Consider the following 19,756-nt stretch of genomic DNA (forward strand, 5'->3'; position numbering starts at 1 on the left):
ATCCATGGCTAAGGCCCCCAGAAGCCACAGTTGAGAACCAGGCTGGGAGTGGGCTGTGGCTTCTGGGAGAGGGTGCAGACACAGGTAAGGGGCGTCGGCTGGCCAGGGGCTTAGGCTCAGGCTGAGGTAGGGTGGGTGAAGAAGCTGGGACAGAGTGGGCTGAGTGGTGCTCCCTCCCCATGGGCGCTGGCTCAACCCTGAGTGCCTCCATAACATTCCTCTGTGCCCCCCAGGAGGCATGCCCCCACATTGGGAATCACTGCCCTAAACTGACCCCTAGTCACTAAAGCAGGGCTAGTGATGCCAAAGCCCAGGACAGGAGCTTTGCAGAGTGGGCCTGCAGGTCACATGCTGGGGTCGACACCCCAGCTCTCTGGAACAGCTCTGTAACCAAACCCAGGCAGAGTCCTCATCATGTGACACTGCCCAGGGGACGCTGTCACTGGGGGAAACCTCCTTGCCTTCAGCACGTCCTGGGACTGACCCTGGACCTTTCAGCACCCCTGTTCCATGCCAGGAGCTTCCTGTAGTCAGTCACCTTAGCAGGACACCTGGGAAAGCCTTACACTCCCCCCTCCAAAGGAGTCATGCACCCCCAACTTCCACAATCACCAGTGACTCTCAGCCAGCGTTGTAAAACAGAAGGTTTATTAGTGGTCTGGAATATAGCCTGGGAAAGTTCTTTGTTAGCACAGGAAGTAAGAAGATTCAGCAAAGTCCATCTTCATGAGACCCAAAACTCAGAGCCTGGGCTCTTCCCTTGAGTCCCAAAACCAGCAGACTCCTTGCTTCCAACAGCTCAACTCAGCCAGGCCCTTTTGTCCCTCTTCTGTCCTTTGTTCTGTTTCCCTGGCAACCTGGTCACCTGGCCTCCACTTCTCTCTTTGTTCTCTGAAGGACGTAAATCACACTGTGTAGAGGACAAGCATAGGAGTTTGGTATACACAGCGCTGGCGGAGCGTCACCTTGCTTATTAGGCTCAGAGGCACTGTCAATTAATTGATTACAACAGAATATATAGATTTTCCATGGGCGGGGGAAAGTGATGGGTAGGCAGTTCCACACCCCAGCTTAGGTTTTGCAGCAAGACAAGATAAGCACATTAGCCAATGGTTAACAGGTTACATAATGTCTCTGCCCATGGTCTCAAGTTAGCAAGTTAACATTTAATGAATACTTTGATCAAATGTTATTAGTATAAAATATCTATGTTGAATTCTGATTTGGGGTCCATAGGAATGGAGCAACTCCTTTGATTGTCCAACAGGTACATTCCTAGGGGTTAAAACAAAGAAACAGTGAAAGATATGGCAATAAAGATTGTTTTCTGTGTGTCTTAAGGCAAGCATTGGTTCCTGGGAAGGGAGATGGAAGGATGCCATATCTTATACTGACATGTGCCAACTTCTCATAAACTCAGGGTTGGATCTGTGGGAAGAACATCTCCCTACAGAGGAGACTAACACAATAGGAAAAGGAATTCTTTGTTCAATCTGCAACTCTGAATAAGACACAATTATTTAGTTCTTAGATCCAACACCTGGCAATTTGCTGACCAGGCCTATCTTAGCAAGCAAGACTTTCTGTTTACCCAGCTTTCTCTTAGCTGATCACTATTTGCTAGGCCTCTGGTCCCGTGACCATACTCTGGACTTTGGGTCTGGAAAAGAGCTCAGACAATCCATAGACCAGGTTGTTACATAAATTGCACATGGATTTGAACCCTTCACACCCAGTAATGGCAAAGTTCTTGGTTCAGGCTTGTAGTAGTCATGGAATAAACTGCAGGTTGAAATCAAGTCTCTGGAGTCCATCCACAGCTGGGATGGGTCATTCAGTCCTTTGTAGAGAGCTTCAGTTTGTAGCAAAGTCCCTCCAGAACTATGAAGCAGGATTGAGACAACAAGATGGACAGGAACATCAGCTTTTATAGTCTGCCAATGTGCTGTTCTTGCTTTCTTTGTCCAAGGACCCTTATCCAGCATCTGACATAAGAAAAAACCTGGAGTTCTGCTCCATAGGCAGGTCCCTCTGCATACTTGCTGAGTCACAAGGTGTATCTGCCTTCTCTCATGGGTCATTGATAGATGAATGTTCTATGGCATCAGCAGGCTAGCAGAACTGATAACCAACTTGTCTTGGGGTTTCCCGTGGAAGCATAGCACAGTTTGGAAATATAGGCTAGCATAGCCATTTATTAAGTCAACTACAAAAATGATACACACATCAGAGAATACGCATAATTCAATCAGCCCAATCAGAACCTCTCACAGACCCTTACACGACAACTCTTTCTACAATATTGGCTGAAATATAGAAACAGTGTCGCAATGGTGATCTATTACAGTACAGTTATGTCAATACGTCACAGGAAGTGGCACGGCATCAGTGAGACTGATACTGGAATAGCTCTCCAGTTTTGTGTCCTCACTTTGAAAAAGATGTTGTGAAATTGGAGCTGGGGCAGCAAAGAGCCACCAAATATTCTGAGGCTGGAGAAAATGCCTTCTAGTGAGCATGAAAGAGCTCAACCTGTTTAGCTATCAAAGAAATTGAAATGACTTCATTGAAGTTTGAAGGCCTTATGGAGAGAAAATATTGGTATTAAAGGGCTCTTTAAATTAGCAGAGAAAAGGCATAACAAGACCATGGCTGAAGGTGAAAGAGACAAATTATATTACAAATAAGGCACAAAATTCAACAGCAAGGATGTTTCACCACAGGAACAAGCTACAAGGAAAGGGTGGATTCACCATCTCCTGATGTCATTAAATGAAGACTAGATGCCTTTCTGGAATGTGTTTGCCCCAAAAGTAGCTATTGGTGTCATAAGGAGGCCTGTGATATGCAGGGGTCAGATAGATGCTCTAATGGTCTCTTCTGGCCATAAAGAAACTAATTCTGAAAAACAGCATGCATGGGTAGAAATGACACGCCTGATAGTTTTCCTGTCTACAGGTTGCTTCACTAGAAGAAAACACTCCTTGTCGTGATGACTACCAGGGTAGACCTCAACATCCAAAGTGCCTGTGAGGCAACGGACTTAGAACAACGCAAGGAGGGTGTGCAGTGACATCACAAGGCCTTTTGAGCACCTCAGATCATATATGCTTCGACATTTCAAAAGGTGATGGGGCGAAGGTGGTGACCTCAACAGAAGATGCTCTGAACATCAGCAGGCAGGACAGGGCGAATGGGGCCCAAGGCTTCGAACCCAGAGACCCTTGTGGCTTGCTTCAGCAGTCTCCTTCTCCAGTCCGTCTTTGAGGACTGAAAGAGTAGGTCCAGGGTTCATGTACTTGTGAGACGACCAGGAGGAACCTTTTCAGAGTATTTCTCGCCTTTCCTGATTATGATTAGAAACAGCATCCCTGTTTAGAAGGTAAGTAGCTCTCGAGGGAGGAGTGTCCTGGAGGAGTGTCCCACAGTTCGAGATGCAGTGCCCCCCCCCACCACTGTAAGAGCAAAGTTTCCACCTTGGGAATTCCCAGTGTAACCCCTCATCTCTGTCCACAGTGTGGAGAGAGCAGCATTTCATGGCAGTATTTGCTACGGCTCCCAGAGCAGAGCAGCAGGCCAGCTATGCATAATCGTCCCAGACTCAAGGAGAAGAGTGGGGCCGTCATGCATCTAGCAGGAAGTCAGCAACGCCGGGTTCGAGGGTCACAACTACTTTCGATGGGAAGCGCGGGGAGCGCTTTATTGAGCATGTCAAAGAAACACAGAGAGAGGCGACCAAAGCTATGGATGAAAACATGGGTGATAAAGACACGTACTGACTGATTACATGCAGTCGAGTACTACTATCCAGTCACATACTGTTTGCTGACACACAGCGCAGCTCTAGACCTCTACAGATCTACGAGATAGCTCCTCTTAGTCTTGCCCCGAATAGAGCGCCATGCTTTTCTCGCGTCACCACCAACTGCCCATTAAGCATGTGCTGATACATTCAGGCTACACAGCAGCCAACACGACACGTGAGTCATCGAGAGGAGTTCTGGATCACGACGAGTATAACTCATCGTGAAGCAATAATATAGTTCCTGCTAGAACACTGTATCCTGTATGGCGAGCCTCGATCCCATGAGACTCACTCACACTAGCAGAGACTTCAGGTAGAGAGAAAATGTTTCAACGCTTGCTCCGCCTGAATCTTATGACATGAGGCAAACCACAGACCTGCACATAAGCTTGAACAGGCCCGGTAGAGATGGCAGGGGTCAGGTGTGGGCAGGGCTGGCCGTCTGCTTTTTTCGCCCACCACCTGAGCCAAGAGACCAAAGAATAGAAGAAGGATGTGGAGCACTGCCGAGCTTCAACACGGAAATAAGAGCTGGGCATGGGCTGGAGGCCACCGAGGCACGAGAACATACGGAGCGCGATGGAGGTGGCACAACACGCGCAAGGGGGCGGAACACAACTCTGCCACAGGACGAGCGAGCGGCATAAGAGTTAGGACGGGAGCACCGTGCTGGATCAGCAATATCCTGAGAGGTACACAGGAGCAATGTCCAGGAAAGCGAGCAAAGGTGAGGGGACAACACAAAAACAGTGCGGCGACAGCAAAAGCAGGGGGGCAGGGTGGGACCCCTGTGCTTGCAGCGGCCGCACCTGGTCTAGGAGGGAAGGGAGTGGAGCTAGGAGAGAGAGAATGGGGGTCGTGGCTAGCCATTACTAGCAAGGGCATCTCGACGCGAGCGCGGCCCCGACCGCCACGGTGGGGGGCTCGCTGCGCTCTTGTCTCGGCGCAGTCAGCGGGACGGGAGGGCAACGCGGGCTGCCCTCTTGAGTTTTGCTGCAGAGGCGCTCGACCCCCATGCACTGCTCGCACCCACTTACAGGGGCCAACCGCGAGCCGCAACAACAACAAAAAGCAGCTGTGCGGCCCTAGGTTTCAGGTGGAAGCCAGCCGCCATGATGGAATCTGGCCGCCCCAAACACCCAATTGCTCTGACTGGTGAGCTCTGGAGCTAGCCCTGGTGTGGCCAGACACGTGTTCTAGCCAACCGAGGCACCATGCGCTTAGCTAGCTAAAGCCCTGTTTAAACCAGGCATCCTGGTTCAACACCCACTAGTGCCTGATGATGGCTTTTGGGGGATCCTGGCATTGGTCTACTGTCAGAAGACAAGATTCAAGCTAGATGGGCCTTGGGTCTAACCCAGATGTGGTTTTCTTATGAAGGTTTAAATTACACTCCAGCGCACTGATAATCAGAGTTACTGAGGAAGTTTAGGATTTAAGATGCTGATAGGTCAGTGGTCCAGTCCCCTTCATAGATGACCCCTCCCTCTGCGGACAGGAGCAGGTCTGAGCTCTCACACCAAATGCTCATTGTCGACTGCCAGAACATGTGAGCAGCTGTTTATTTACGCCGAGGTTGAGTCCTGCTTTTGTGCAACATATGTGAGAATTGAAATCCAAACTGCCCTTGAAAGTAACCGAATCAAGCAGGACTGTTATTGTCCCTGCCCCAAAGCAGACAGACCAATGGAGAAATGCTGTCGAGTCCAAGGTAATACTCCACTCCCATTTTACCTTCTTTTTTTGCTAAACTCCTTCTTATCTGCCTGGCCCAGGCTGTCCTCTGCCTCAGCTGCTGCTCCCGGCCTGCTCTAGAGTCAAACATGCAGGGCCCCCAGGGGAACAGAGGTTGGGACAGGGCAGCAGCCTGGGTTGGGCTGGGAAGATGCTGGGAGTTCTCGTTCCCTGAGACCTGGCCCGGCTCCCTTCTCAACAGCAAACAAATCAATTCCACGTCCCCTCCCCAGGAAAACCAGCCTGGAGCCAAGGGCAGCAGGGGACTATTCCCTCCAGTTCCCACCAAGGCAGGAGAGAACCCAGGGTGTTTCTAGGAGAGCTTATGGAACTAATGTGGGGAAACCAGCCTCTAACAACAGGCAGCTCAAGTTTAAACTAAGTGTTTTTAACAATTTCTACAACATTAAATAATCCTTCAGTCCTAGTGCCACCATCCATAAAATTGCTTCAGCCTTACAGTCAGTGTTCAGAGTCATCCCACATAAAAGAACCATATTGTGGTACATACTGGCCCCATCATGTGGCTATGGCCTTTCCCTTCTCTCTGTTAAAAGTTTTAGTATTTTGCACAGAAACTTTCTTCCCTCAGGAGAGACCTGGGAACCAGGGCTGCCAGCCAGACAAACACTTTTAAAGAAGGTGCCATCTGTCAAAAAATGATCTCCCTCCTTCAGTTCAGTGACACCCTGAAATGTCACTTATAAGGGCAGAGCCAGAGGATTGCAAGCAGCTACATCAAACCCCTGTGTAGCTAATAGGAATGAACACAAACACTTCCCGGTATCTGAAGTGATGTTTAGTTTTATCCTTTGTTAACTACAAGACTAAAGGGAAAGATGGTGGTGCCAGATATTAAGAGTGAAACATGAAACAATCATCCTAGTTATGCCCAGAGTGACTGCAAAATCTTTCTATATTCTTCTTATTATTATCAGTGTATTATTTTCTGTGGAGTCTAGACATTGACTAGACCTTAACCAAGAAATTGGGATCTTGATAAAATAATCGACTGTCCCTGGTTAAGGCAATGGACTTCACATCCACTCGGGTGTTTCCACGCAGGTTCAAGTACTAACAACAGTGGCTGCCTTTTAGCCATAGCTTTTAATCAGGGCGATACATTGATACGAAATCCTGTATAATCATTTCTCAGCCAGAGTCCTTCACCCACATTCCTTAAGGCATTGGGCCACCATGTGGACGTTTCTTTTCCCTCCTCAATTTCACAGAAACACAATTTCCTTTGCACAGATCCATGAACAGCAAAATTTGCCTGTGTTCCTTGTCTGAGCCTGGGCATTCAATTGTATGGAAACCTTCTCTCCTGCAATGGCAATGGTCAGACAGAGGGGACGTGGCAACCTTCACCTCTGAGGGTACGTCTACACTGCACGATTATTTCGAATTAGCTTAAACCGATATTACAAAACAGATCTAATAAAATCGGTTTAGCGCGTCCACAGTGGGATCCGTGAACCAGCACAAGCTGCCGACTCGAGGTAGCGTTGGTGGTGGTTTTTCCAACCCATGCCTGAGCAATATAATCCTGCTGAAACAACTTTGTAGTGCACAACTTGTAGTGCAGACATGGCCAAAGATTCACTCACACACAACTTGTAAGGAAAATGTCAACCTGCTCCTATGCTTTGCAGAATCCAAAATCAAGCAAAGCTTGTTGGGTCCATGTCACTGCAGGGAGTCAGGTGTGGGCAACAACTGGGTTTTAAGTAACCCACAGGCACCATGGCTTTAGGCTGGCTAAAGCATTTGTTTCAATAAACAGAGGAGATCTGGTTCACCTCCCAGGGGTCCCGTTGTTGTTGGGCACTGTTTTTGCTACTGTACAGGGAACGACAGGGGATTCAGCGCTAGATGGTCTTTGGTCTAGCCCGTGTGGTTTTTCTTCATGGTTATAAATTACATCCAGGCACTGATATACGTTACTGAAAGTTGGGAATTGGTGGAGCAGGTAGGTCAGTGAATCCACCCACCAACAATCGACCCTCTTACCTCTGGCGGACAGGGGCAGCGTCTGGACGTCACCAATGGACTTGTGGCATGCCAGAATCTGGGCAGCTTGTTTAGATTTACCCAAGGTTGAGTATCCCTGCTTTGGTGGCACCGTGTGTGAGAAGAAAATCCCACATGCCTTTTAAATAACGAATGCAGACAGACGTGGTTATTGCCCCTGCCCAAAGACAGACAGCACAATGCGAAGCAAACTCCAGTATACTCCACTGCCATTTTACCTTTTCTTGCTTGTTTAAGCTCCTTTGATGCTGCCTGGCCAGGCTGTCCTCTGCCTCCTGCTTGCCCGCTGCCTGTTAGAGTTCAAACATGCAAGGGCCCCAGGGGAACAGAGGCTGGGCGAGAGTGTCAGCGTCGCGGTTGGGCTGAGAAGATGCTCGGGAGTTCTGGTTCCCTGAGACACTGGCCGGCTCCTTCTCACAGTGAACAATCAATCCACACCCCTCCACGAAAATCAAAGCCTGGAGCAAGAGCAGCGAGGGACATATCCTCCAGTCCACCAGAGCAGGAAGAGAACCAGGTGTTCTAGCAGAGCTTTATGGACCTGACGTGTGGGAACCTACCTTTACTCGCAGTTCAATTAAGCAAGTGTTTTTACAATTTTCTACAACATTAAAACCCTTTACATCATGTGGTCCACTCATCCATTAAATTGCTTCAAGCCTTATAGGTTCCCAAGTGCAGAACTAACCATCTCTTCAAATCCAAGGGAGTGGAAGATCATTCATGTCAGAGTCATCCATAAAGAACCTGTTTGTGTACATGCTGGCACAATCATGTGGCCAGGCCTTCCCTCCTCTCTGTTAAAGTTTCAGTTTTTGCCCAGAACTTCTTCCTCAGAGAGACCTGGGACCAGAGGCTGCCAGAGCAGACACCTTTAAGGAGGAGGCGTAAGCTTGTAAACAGTGATTCTCCTCTCTCAGTTCAGTGACAGCCTGATACGTACTGTATCTGCAAAGCCGGAGCATTGAAAGCAGTACATCAACCCTGTGTAGCAACAGGATGACCAAACACTCCTCTGTATCTGTAAGAGATGTTTAGTTACTTGGTAACTACAAGACTAAGCGAAAGGCAGTGGTTAGGTTCAGATATAAGAGGAAAGCGAAACAATCAAGTACCCATATACCTGTCGCCATAGGCCATCTTTCTTTTTCTTTCTCTATCATCAGTGTTTATTTCCTCTGCATCTAGACATTGACTAGAACGTTGACCAAGAATTTGGGGGGGATCTGATAAAATATCGACTACCCCTGTTCAAGGCAATGGACTTGACACCAACCATCAGGCAAGTGATTAGCTGCCAAAATCTACATCGTTCTCCTATAAAGGACGATTTAAGGGGGGGAGGGGAGGGGAGACATAGCATAGGGGTCCAGGGCCCTGGAGCAATCCCCAATGCCACACCCTAGATCTTGCAAGCCCCTCCCCCTGTACTTTGCTCGGCAGCTAAAGCAGCAGGACATTCAGGAGCTCAGTTGAGACTGCCCGCTCTGGCGCATGCTGCAGCTCTGCAGGGGCTGGGGTCGGGGGCGACTTCCTCATTGGGGGCCAGGGGCCCGCGGGACTTGCCCACTTTGCCTCACCCCTCTTACCCCGAATCTTGCAGCCCCTTACATTTCAGCAGCACGAGCTCAGCTGAGCTGACCCAGTCTGCTGGCTCTGCTGCAGCTCTTTGGGGTTGGGGAGGAGAGCAGGTGAGGCATCTTGTGGGGGCCAGGGGCCCCTGCAGGCCCGGGCCAATTGCCCCACTGCGCCCTCCCCTCTTCTGCCCAAGCCCTGGAGTTTGCATCAGGATCCCCACACACAGCTTGCAGGGCCTTAAAAGCGGAAGCAGGAAGACCTCGACTCAGCTGAAATTGCCCAGCCTGGTGCCAGCAGCTGGCCATGCTGCAGCTCAGAGAGCGAAGGAGGGGCCTGGGAAGCCTCGAGCCTCCCCAGCTGGGAATCCTGGGGCGCACAGGATGTCTGGCCCACGGACTGATAATCTTTGTGACCTCTGGCCCTTTAAACAACCGGTTCTCCCAAGGAGGTCTAATTTTGCAACTGGGTCTTGGGAACCAACTCCAGCTTCATACACTGCACTCAGCGTGCTCCCTCAGGTTCAAGTAATACAACAGTGGATACCTTACAGCCACAGCTTTTAATCAGGGCACACATTTGCTACAAAATTCTGTTAAATCATTTCTCAGGCCAGAGTTCCTTCCCACATTCCTTAAGGCACTCGGGCCACCATGTGGCCATTTCATTTCCTCCTCAATTTCAGCACAGAGACACATTTCCTTTGCACAGATCCATGAACAGCAAAAACCTCCCCAGTGTCTTTCTGAGCCAGGAATTCGATTCCAGTGACCATTCTCTCCTGCAATGGCAACGGTCAGCAGAGGGGACGGTGGTCACCCTGCATCCCTGCCAGGAGATCTTGGCTGGTCTTTCTTTCTGCTGCTGTTGTTAGTGCCTGAAACAATCAGGGAATGTGAATGCAAGGCTGATTTCATGCATCAACCCCGCTGAAAAATTTCGAGTGCCCCCAGAGAAATCCTGCCCCCGGCTTTGGAATGATATGGTGAGATTCGAATAGGAAAAGGATCTGTCTGAAATTGTCAGTGTGGGGATGACAACAATCTATAAGCAATGTCGTAGCTCACAAACAAACTAATCATTGCTTCAGCTGGAAGGGAAATGGGCAGGAACTTCTCGCTGTTCACCAATGGACACACTTACACTAATGCAGCAGCCGTGAGTGTGCTGGGAGCTGGTCTGAGCCATTTGAAAGTGACAAGTCCTGTGAGAACAGAAGACATGTGTAAGTGCTATAGCTATACGCAATGTTGTGGCTGAGTGGTTAAGGTGATAGACTAGAAATTCACTAGAATCCAATTGGTGTCCCCCGCACAGCTTCAAAATTTCCTGCCCCCTATGGATGTGTTAGTGTATTTGTCAGTGCTGTTGTCTTAGTCCCTGAGCATCCATGGAGCCAGATCTGGTCTCACTCTGAGGCTGGTCTACACTTAAAATACTGCGTAGCACTGTGGAGTAGACAGTTGCACAGTGAGGGGAGGGGTTTCCATCCCTGTCCAAGCTGCATTGACAGATCAATCTTTCCTTTCATTTGTCACTATACTAACATGGCTTAGGGTCAGCTAATTTATTGCTGCACTCTGGGGTTTTTTCACAGCCTGAAGAAAAGTAAAAAGACACCGTTGGAAGCAACAAACATACACGAGACCATGGCTAAAATATAAGAACAGAGAACTAGGGCAAAAACGAGGTTAATAAGAACCAATAAATTCGTATTATGTCATGAAAAAAAACTAAAGAGAAATATGGAAAAAAAAATGATAGTAAATAGATGAGAATTAATGAGAAGAGAGCAGCCAGACTAAGGAATTCGAAGAAAAAGGAAAATGTATTGTTAGAGGGTTTTCCATCACCCTCTACCATTCCTGGTCTTTCTGCATGACCAGAGACAAGCAATACACGATAGTCAAAGGTGCAAACAATTCAATGTTTATTGGGGTAAACTTCAGCAAGCAATGATTCCAGTTTCCTTCCTCTCTATCCCCTTCCCAGCTCTGACACCACAGAGGCTTGTCTGTGTCCTTGTTCCTATTCCACCCTTAGCAAACATACATTCCAGTTCCCCTACCCCATTCCATTCCCCCCTTTACTTCCTGATTGACTGCAATCTACATAGTAAACTAGTTCTGCTTAGCTTACCTTAGCCAATTCATTTTACTTGAAATGTAACTACCAATCCTAACATACTGTAAATGATTATCTAACCAATTATACCCCACCACTTAATTGGTTTACAACAACAAATTAATTAACAGCAGATAGAACAGTCACAGAACTAGACAGAGATTATACAGACAAGCAATAGGAAAGTGGGGACTACAGTGACAGAGACACAAAGAAATGAGGATTCCACACCGCTGTTGGTAGTGAGTTGTTCCCAGATAGGATGCTATCATGGTAGAGGTTGTGGGTGCTGGTTGCTTAACTGTCTGGCCCCCAGGGCAGGATTTTGAGGTTCACCATTACTCTCTCAGAATGCCAGCACCTATCTTTTGTTCACTTAAAACACAAGCAGGGAGATTACACCACCACAAAACTCATGGAGCTCAGGAAATGTGTAACTTTAGGTCAGGGTGAGTGTGTCTAAAAATCAGCTGTGCTGTAGAAGGTCTCTAGGAGTTGAAAGAGAAGTGCCATCTGGACCGCCTTAAAGAGTTCATCAACTATTAATGAAAACTAGGGTACATAAGTCACAGTCTTTGTAGCAGGAGGATGGTGGACTGGTCTAAAGTGCTAGTTTTAAGACTTTTTTTCCAGTCCTTTGGGTGTTCTGATCTCTGCATAGAGACGTGGTTTCAAATCCCACTCCTGACATGATCATCTGGAGAAAATGGCCTCATTTCAATCTCCTGTGCAACAATAGAACCCCATTTGCTTAGCTTTTCTATTCCAGTAGTTGTGAGAGAAGTTCCAAACTAGGGGGAAACAGGGCCTGTTCTCTTGACCGATCAATTTTTGTCTTCCTTCATTCCAAGCCATTTTCTCAGATACATCCGTATTTCCCACACTTTTTTGTTTAGCGTTTTTTGCTTTTGTGAAACTTTAGGGTCATCATTTAATTGCCACACAACTGTACTGTACTGTATTTTGGATATTCTTGCAGAAGAGTTTTGTTTCCTGACCTGGAATTGAACAGGGGCTAACCGAGGGGGACAATGCTACTCCCTTTTCTTGGCTCATCCAAAAAACGTAAGTTCTTGATGCCCTTTGGGTTCTCTGTTCTTCAAAGGGAAATATGCTGGTGTAGCGGCTACTGATAAAGCCTTAGAAAAGGGCCCCAAAATTGACAGCATTTGGTTTCTATAGTGGTTATCACATTTGCCTCACATGCAAAAGGTCCCTGCTTCAAAACCAGGCAGAAATAGTGCTGCTTTCCTTCCTTTGGCCTTTTATCATTCCAAGTCCTTTCTCAACTACATCCGTAGCTTCTGTGCTTTCTTCCTCATTATTTTTTTTTCCTTTCATGGAGCTTTAATTCAAAAGGAGAGGCTTAGCTGGCATTTTGAGGGAAGGGACCATCATTTGGGAGACTGCCAGCTCCATAACAAATCTGAGCGTAGAAGAATCCCAACCCATTGTCCTGCATATTTAGCTCCCAGCCAGCAGTTTTTCCCTTGCCTTTTTCTTTTTTTGAGCTAACCTTGAGTCCAGGGCGCACACACTCTCTCTGCCCCACACATCGAAGCTGGCCCTGCTGCAAAGTGACCCCTAAGAACCAGCAAACTGCATGAGAGCATGACTGGGGGGAAGGGGTTTCCCATGAAGCTTATAAGCCACTGGATGCATTGGAAAGAGGCAGCTGTGAGTGTAACAGTCAGCAAAGAAGGTCTGTTTGGGGATGTGGCTCAGTGGTACTGTGCCTGCTTTGCATGTATAAGGTGCTGGGTTCACCCCCCACATTTGTCTTTCACCCCTGCTGCTTTGCTCATGCCCAGCTGGCATATGGCCCAGCCAGTCTCCCTGCACAAGTTTCAGTCCTGAGCAGTGAGGGCAAAGTGCCAATTATATGGAAGCTCTGTGGGGGTTTCTGCTCCTAAAGCACCATGGGGACTCTAAGATTCCCATCCACTGAGCTGCTTAATGAGGAAGAACTAGAGAGAAGAGTCCTATCAGCACAGAGGGAGGGACAAGGACATGGAGGAGCAGGCAATGCTGAGAGAGGAAAGAGATCAATGATTTACACAAGACAGGGGACACTGGTTCTTGGACGGGACAGGAGGTGAGGGCAGCTTGTTTATCAATGATGCTGATGATGAATAGAAAAAAAGGCTGGAGTCAATGAAACATGAGAGCATAGAAGAAGGGCAGCTCCACAGAGGGCCCTGGGTGCTCATACACCCCAGTTCATAAGTACACAACATAAGAATGGTCAGATCAAAGGTCCATCTAGCCTAGCAGCCTGTCTTCTTACAGTGGCCGATCCTAGGTGCCCCAGGGTTCCACAGGTTGACTGTGTGTTATGTGTAGAAATATTTCCTTTTGTTTGGTTTAAACCTGTTGCCTCTTCATTTCATTTGGTGACCCCTAGTTTTATGTGTCTAGAGGAGTAAATAACACTTCCTTATTTACTCTCTCACCCAATCATTTGTTTTATAGACCTCTATCATTCTTTTCCAAGCTGAAAGTCTCAGTTTACCTTTAACCTCCTTTCATATGAAGTTGCTCATAACCCCCTAATCATTTTTTGTTGCCCTTTTCTGAACCTTTTCCATTACATATCTTTTAGAGGTGAGTGAACCACATGCACGCAGTATTCAAGATGTGGGTGGCCATGGATTTCTGTAGAGGCGCCCTGGCTTGTTCTAGATAGTCGAGAAAGACAAACAGGGACCAGCCCCTACAGTGATCCCATGGACAAGAACCTGGTTGTTGTGGGTGAAGGTTCCTCTGGGCAAGGGGAGCTGATCCTCTGTCCTGGACTTAGCAATGGAGCTTCAACCCTTCATAGCCGTGTGTTGAGGTGCATCAGCAGAAGGTGGGCTGGAGCAGGGGTCTGCAACTTAGGCACGCAGCCATTTTTGAGGTACGCTGGGGCCTGCCGGGACTCCAGTGGCCATTAATCCTGCCGGCAGCAGCAAACTCCGCTGGTCTCCCGCATGCCTTCCGCCTTGCCGCACAATTTGCAGGGACGGGGTGGCTGCACACGCGGCCGGCATGTGGCTCGTGATGGCAGTAGGAGCCTCATTGGAAGCTGGCACTGGGCTCGGGGGGGTTGGCTAAGCGGTGAAAATCAGGGGACAGGAGAGCGGGTGGGTTGGATGGGGGTGGTCCGGGGGGTTGGCAGGGTCTTGGGCGGCAGTCGTGAGGAGGTGGTGGATTGGGCATGGGAGTCCCAGGTTGTGGGGGTTGGGGAGTGGATAGAGACAGGGCAGTCAGGGAACAGGAGCAAGGAGAGGGTCATGGGGGCACTGAGTTGGGGTCTCGGGGGAGTCAGGGAACAGGAGCTGGAGGGGTTGTATGAGTCGGAGTTCTGGGCGGCTGTCAGGAGGTAGGGGTGGCAGAGTGGTTGTGGCAGGCAGAGAGCAGGGGGTGTATGGGTCCAGAGTTCTGTGGGTCCTGTCAGGGGGCGGGAGGTTAGATAGGCATGGAGTCCGGAGGGTCTGTCTGGGTGGGGGGTGTGGATAAGGGTTGGGGAGTCAGGGGACAGGTAGGGTCCTAGGGGGCAGTCGGGGACTGGGGCAGGGAGGCTTAGATAGGAAGGGGGGTCCCAGGAAGGGGTAGTCGGGACAAGGAGCGGGGGAGATGGGGCTGGCGGGGGCAGTCACCAGCTCTGCCGCGGGCCTGCACCCCCCCAGCACCCTGCGGGCCCTGTCACCCACCCAGCCCTCCTGACTCCTTCACCTCCTCCCACCGCCCTATGACCCAGCCCTGACTCTTGGCACCCCCACCATACCCAGCCCCCTACTCTGACATCCTGCACCCCCTCACATGCCCGCCTTACTCTTGCACCCCCCACCTCCCCAGCCTCCCCACATCCATGCACCCGACTCCACCCCCACCCTAGAGCACCAAACAGGAGCTCCTGCACCCTCGCACACATTCCACCATGACCCCTCACCAAATGGGAGCTCCCCAGTAAGTGCCCCCACACCCAAACTCCTGCCCAACCCTAGAGCCCCTCCCTCATTCAGCTCCTGCGAGACCCCTTCATCCAGCCCTGGCTCGTGCTCCACTCCCACCTCAGCTCATGCAGAGAGAGGAGAGAATGGGCCAGAACCAGGGAGAAGGTAGGTACTACTGTATGGGGCAGGGCGGCCCAGACCGCAGCGGTGAGGGGTCCAGCAGCAGGATTCGCAGCTGGCAGGAGCCAGGGATGGGAACCCTGAGGGCAGTGGGCTGAGTCTGGGGTCCTGGCTGCCAGCCCGCACAGCGCTGCCGGTCTGGGTTCTGGTGACAGACCTTCCAGCTGGGTCCTGGCCCAGGCCCCACTCAGCCCACTGCAGCACCTAGATGAACAGAACCCAGACAGCAGCAGGCTGAGCGGGACGGCGAGTAAATCAAACATTTTAATTTAATTTTAAATGAGCTTCTTAAAATTTTGAAAACCTTTTTTAACAATACTAGTTTAGTATTAATATACGACTCTGTAGAGAGAGAAACCTTCCAAAAAACATTAAAATGTATTACGGCACGGACCTTACATTAGAGTGAATAGATGACAGGACTTGGCACAGCAGCGTTCGAAGGTGTTCCCAACCATGGGTGGGAACCTGGGAGAGTACATTTCTAATTCTATCTTAATCTTGTATGGATACATTCTCACTTGAACCTTTAGCGGATCCAAAAGATGGATTCGGTACCAGCCGTGAATTGCTTTCTAAGCTTACTAGTCTTACGCACCTTGTTCGCGGCTGCACCAACAGGAATTCAGCAAGTGCTGGTTACACTCCTTGGTCCCCCCAAAAACCTTGTGGGAGAGCCGCAAACGCACGTTGTTCCCACAAGGAAAGTAACCCTTCCCCACCGTGCCTCTTCCAGACTTTCCCCGCCCTGCTCACCTTGGAAGTCACCGTTTTGATTTAAACGTTGTGTGGGAATCCTTTAGCAGAGAGGAAATCACTCCCACCTTTCTCTGTGTGTGGTTCCCAGCTCTTCCTGAGAGGACAGTAATCCTGACACCAGATGAGAATTAGCCTCTCCACCATATTCCCTAGCAAATCCAGACCCATCCCTGAGGTCTGACATGGTTGGGTTAAAAACAACAATCAGGTCTTAAACAAGAAAAACTTATAATTAAGAGAGAAAAAATTATCTTTTGTAAAGTTAAATGGAATGGTCAGAGTCTTTCATAGCGTGAGACTGGGAACCGCGGCGCGGCTAAGTACAAGTCAAATTGAAGGCTTCCATCAAGCGCACAAATTTTGCACTCTTTCCAGCCAAAACGAATTTGCAATAATAGAAACAGTGTAGTCTAACTCGCTTTTATCTATCTAGTACTACTATTTTGAATCTATAAGACCTGTATAGGGAGATTGGAGAGAAACCTGGTTTCTGCACGTTCTGGTTCCCTCTGAGCCGCCCAGAGTGAACAACAAAATTCTACAGCACACACAGAATACTTCCCTCTCAAGATTTTGTGAGATTTGCGGGGCCTCTGAGTGTCTCTGGTCAGGTGGACAGCCAGCTTAGCTGATCTTGTGTAGACGCGCCGTAGTGGAAGGTAGTGTATAAAGTACTTCTGTGTATTACTTTTCTTATCTGTTTTTGAGCGAGCGGGTGACGCGGGTGTCTATTTGTTTTGGTTTTGTAGCTTAAATTAATTGCAGCCTCTGCTTCACTCTGCTGCCAGGGTGTAAATTTGGTGTGCACAATGAGAAATCTTGGGAAAGACTTGGAAATGACAATGGAAGCAGCAATATGGGTTGGCAGACAAGAATTAAAAGCCCGATTCGTTCTTATTTGTGTGCGACTGACTTGAACAGAAGTGTAGTATTTCTCCGTTGTGGTCCAGCCAGGTAAAATTATACGTATCTTCAGGATTGGTCTAGACGTCATTAGTCCGTGCCATGAGGGCAGGGGGATAGACTTCGCTGACCTCTGAGGTCCTTCCAGTCCTAGAGTCTATGCAATCTATGAAACTTGGCTTTTCCTATGCTGTAGACTGTGATGTGTCCTGGTACGAAGGGCGGAGAGGGAGCAGAGGAGAAATGGAGACATTGAGAAGAATAATGGAGGGAGAAGTTAAAGAGACAGGAGACACACAGAAGACAATAATATATGAAAGATGTCCCAACTCCGATCTTGCTTCATAAGATGTGTTCAGAACTGGGACGTTTGTAGTTTCAAGAAATCAAGGGATCTCACATTACCTAGAATCTCTCTCCCAGGCTCATTTATATTAATTTTTATTATGAAATGTTTTGGCTACCCCAGATCTTTCTCTTTCCCACCTGTATGTCAATTTGGCGTGGGTTTTTTCTGTTTTTGGCTTTCCTTTTTGTTCATATCTAATGTAATTGCTAACAGGAAGGGAAATCTGTCATTAGGAGCAAAAAACTGACTCAAAAAACTTTGATTTCCCCATTATGCATGGACACTGATACATAACATTGCACACAGCTGGAATCGATCAAACGGATGGGCAGGGGGATGGGAGGATCAGGTTACAAGTGTTCTGTCTTACTCAGATGACACATTCACAGCCGCTTGTATTCCTCCCTCCTGTGGGACTGTCTGGGCTTTGACACATTTATGTTTTCTTCTATTGCGTATGTGATTGTATAACTATGACTGAAATTAACCACTTCCAGACAAAACCAATAACCAAAGAGAAAGCCATTATTGCACTGGTAGCGGATTGAAGCAGGTCAACTGTAAGGACATGCTATGTACAACCACATATACCACAACAGCTGGCGAAGAGCAGCTTTCCCGCAGGATACGTTGTTGCTGCAAGCGGGGTTATCACATGCCATGGAAGCTAGTAAGCACGGGTGGATGGACTGGAAGCTACTGACAGCTGAGAGCAAGGTTAGGGGGCAAAGGTTTGAAAACAGATCTCATTGGGAGCTGGCCCCACACCCAACCTGCCCCTACAAGAGGGGAACTGAAGCTCAACTTCAATCACAGAAAAATCTTCCCTAAGAAGGAAGGGGACAGCTTGTTTTAAAGACAAGGTTTGTGGGTTTTGCCCACTACATACAGAGGGGCTGGATAGTGCTGAGTCCAGACAAGATTCTGGTAAGATAAGGAAGAAATTCAGGCTGCCAATGAGCTGAAGGAGGGAGATGATATTTTGACTGTGATGGACACCTCATCTTAAAGGCCTTTGTCTGCCTCCTCCTAGTGACTGTTTGGCACATGCAGTCCCCACTCCTGGGTGTCTCCTGTGGAAATAATGTTTCTGTGCAAAACACAAAAGCTTTTAACAGAAAGGAGGGAAAGGAAATGGCCATGCAATGGGACAGGAATATAAGGAATGAAACAGCAGATACTTCTCCCACATGCATTGACTTTGAACCTTGGTGTTTGCCGTGTTGTTATATCTCTCTTGTTCCCTAGACATGAGAGGTGGGGCAGGGAGGTGCGGGCTCACATATTATCTTTCAAAGGACCAAGGAAGGGAGTGTTATTTACTCCTCATAATACAAGAACTAGGAGGAATCGCCAAATGAAATGAATAGGCTACAGGTTTGAAATGAAGTATTTCTTCACACAACACACAGTTAACCTGGGGAACTCTTCACTAGAAGATGTTGTGAAAGCCAGGACTAGAACAGAGTTCAGAAAAGAACTAGAGAAGTGCACAGAGGATAGGTTCAGCAATGGCTATTGGCCAGGATGGGCAGGGATGGTGTCCCTAGCCATTGTTTTCCAGAAGCTAGGAATGAGCAACAGGAGAACCACAGAGCAATGACAAAGCTGGGGGTAGCCAGGTTGTCATGGGTCAGTAGTTAAGGGGATGCACTAAAAATCCAGTGAAGTCATCCCCCTCCTCTCCACCCACAAGCAGCTTTGAATCTTGATGACTCTGAGGCTGAAATTCCACTGCCTCAGCATCCTCAACCCCCACTGGAGGCCAGTGTAGAGTCTTTAGATCCCTGTTCATATTTCGTACTCCAGCTGATGCACCATTCCTACCCAGCAACTCACCGTCTGCCCCAGGAGAACCAGCTGGTGGGCTGCATCCCCAGGCAGACAACTTATACCGCTCCCCTCAGAGCAGCAGCCGCACCTGTTGGCAGCTAATCTCCACCTAAGGCTTTGGGGAAGGAGATGGGGATCACGTGTTATTTCTTCTGTACATCAAGTTTCACTGTGTTTGAATACATTTCTAACACTGATTTAAATTTAGAACCCCTCCCCCCATTTCTGCTTTGTAAGACCTTCATTTCTGTACATAAAACATAAGAACAACCATACTGAGTCAGACCAATGGTCCATCCTGCCAAGTGTCCTATCTCCCAAGAGTGATCAAAGCCAGATGCTTTACAGGGAATTAACAGAACATGTAATCATGAAGTGATCCATCCCGTCGCCCATTCCTAGCGTCTTTACAGATGTGAACGCAAAGAGACACTTGCAGCTACTTAGAATCATAGAAGATTAAGGTTGAAAGAAACCTCAGGAGGTCATCTAGTCCAACCTCCTATTCAAAGCAGGACCAAT

The 19,756-nt window shown here is 48.5% G+C and overlaps 1 protein-coding gene across 1 annotated transcript in view; it reads right to left on the bottom strand.

The window, feature by feature from the left end:
• Positions 1-626: 626 nt before the first annotated feature.
• Positions 627-19,756, bottom strand: part of LOC116831722 (uncharacterized) — a 161,945-nt gene continuing 142,815 nt past the window's right edge. The window contains exon 3 of the transcript XR_012654741.1: positions 627-1,275. The gene's annotated coding sequence lies outside the window, so the exon portion shown is untranslated. The remainder of the gene's footprint in view (positions 1,276-19,756) is intronic.

Source organism: Chelonoidis abingdonii, chromosome 22 (assembly GCF_003597395.2).
Source record: "Chelonoidis abingdonii isolate Lonesome George chromosome 22, CheloAbing_2.0, whole genome shotgun sequence".
In the NCBI taxonomy this organism is placed as follows: Eukaryota; Metazoa; Chordata; order Testudines; family Testudinidae; genus Chelonoidis; species Chelonoidis abingdonii.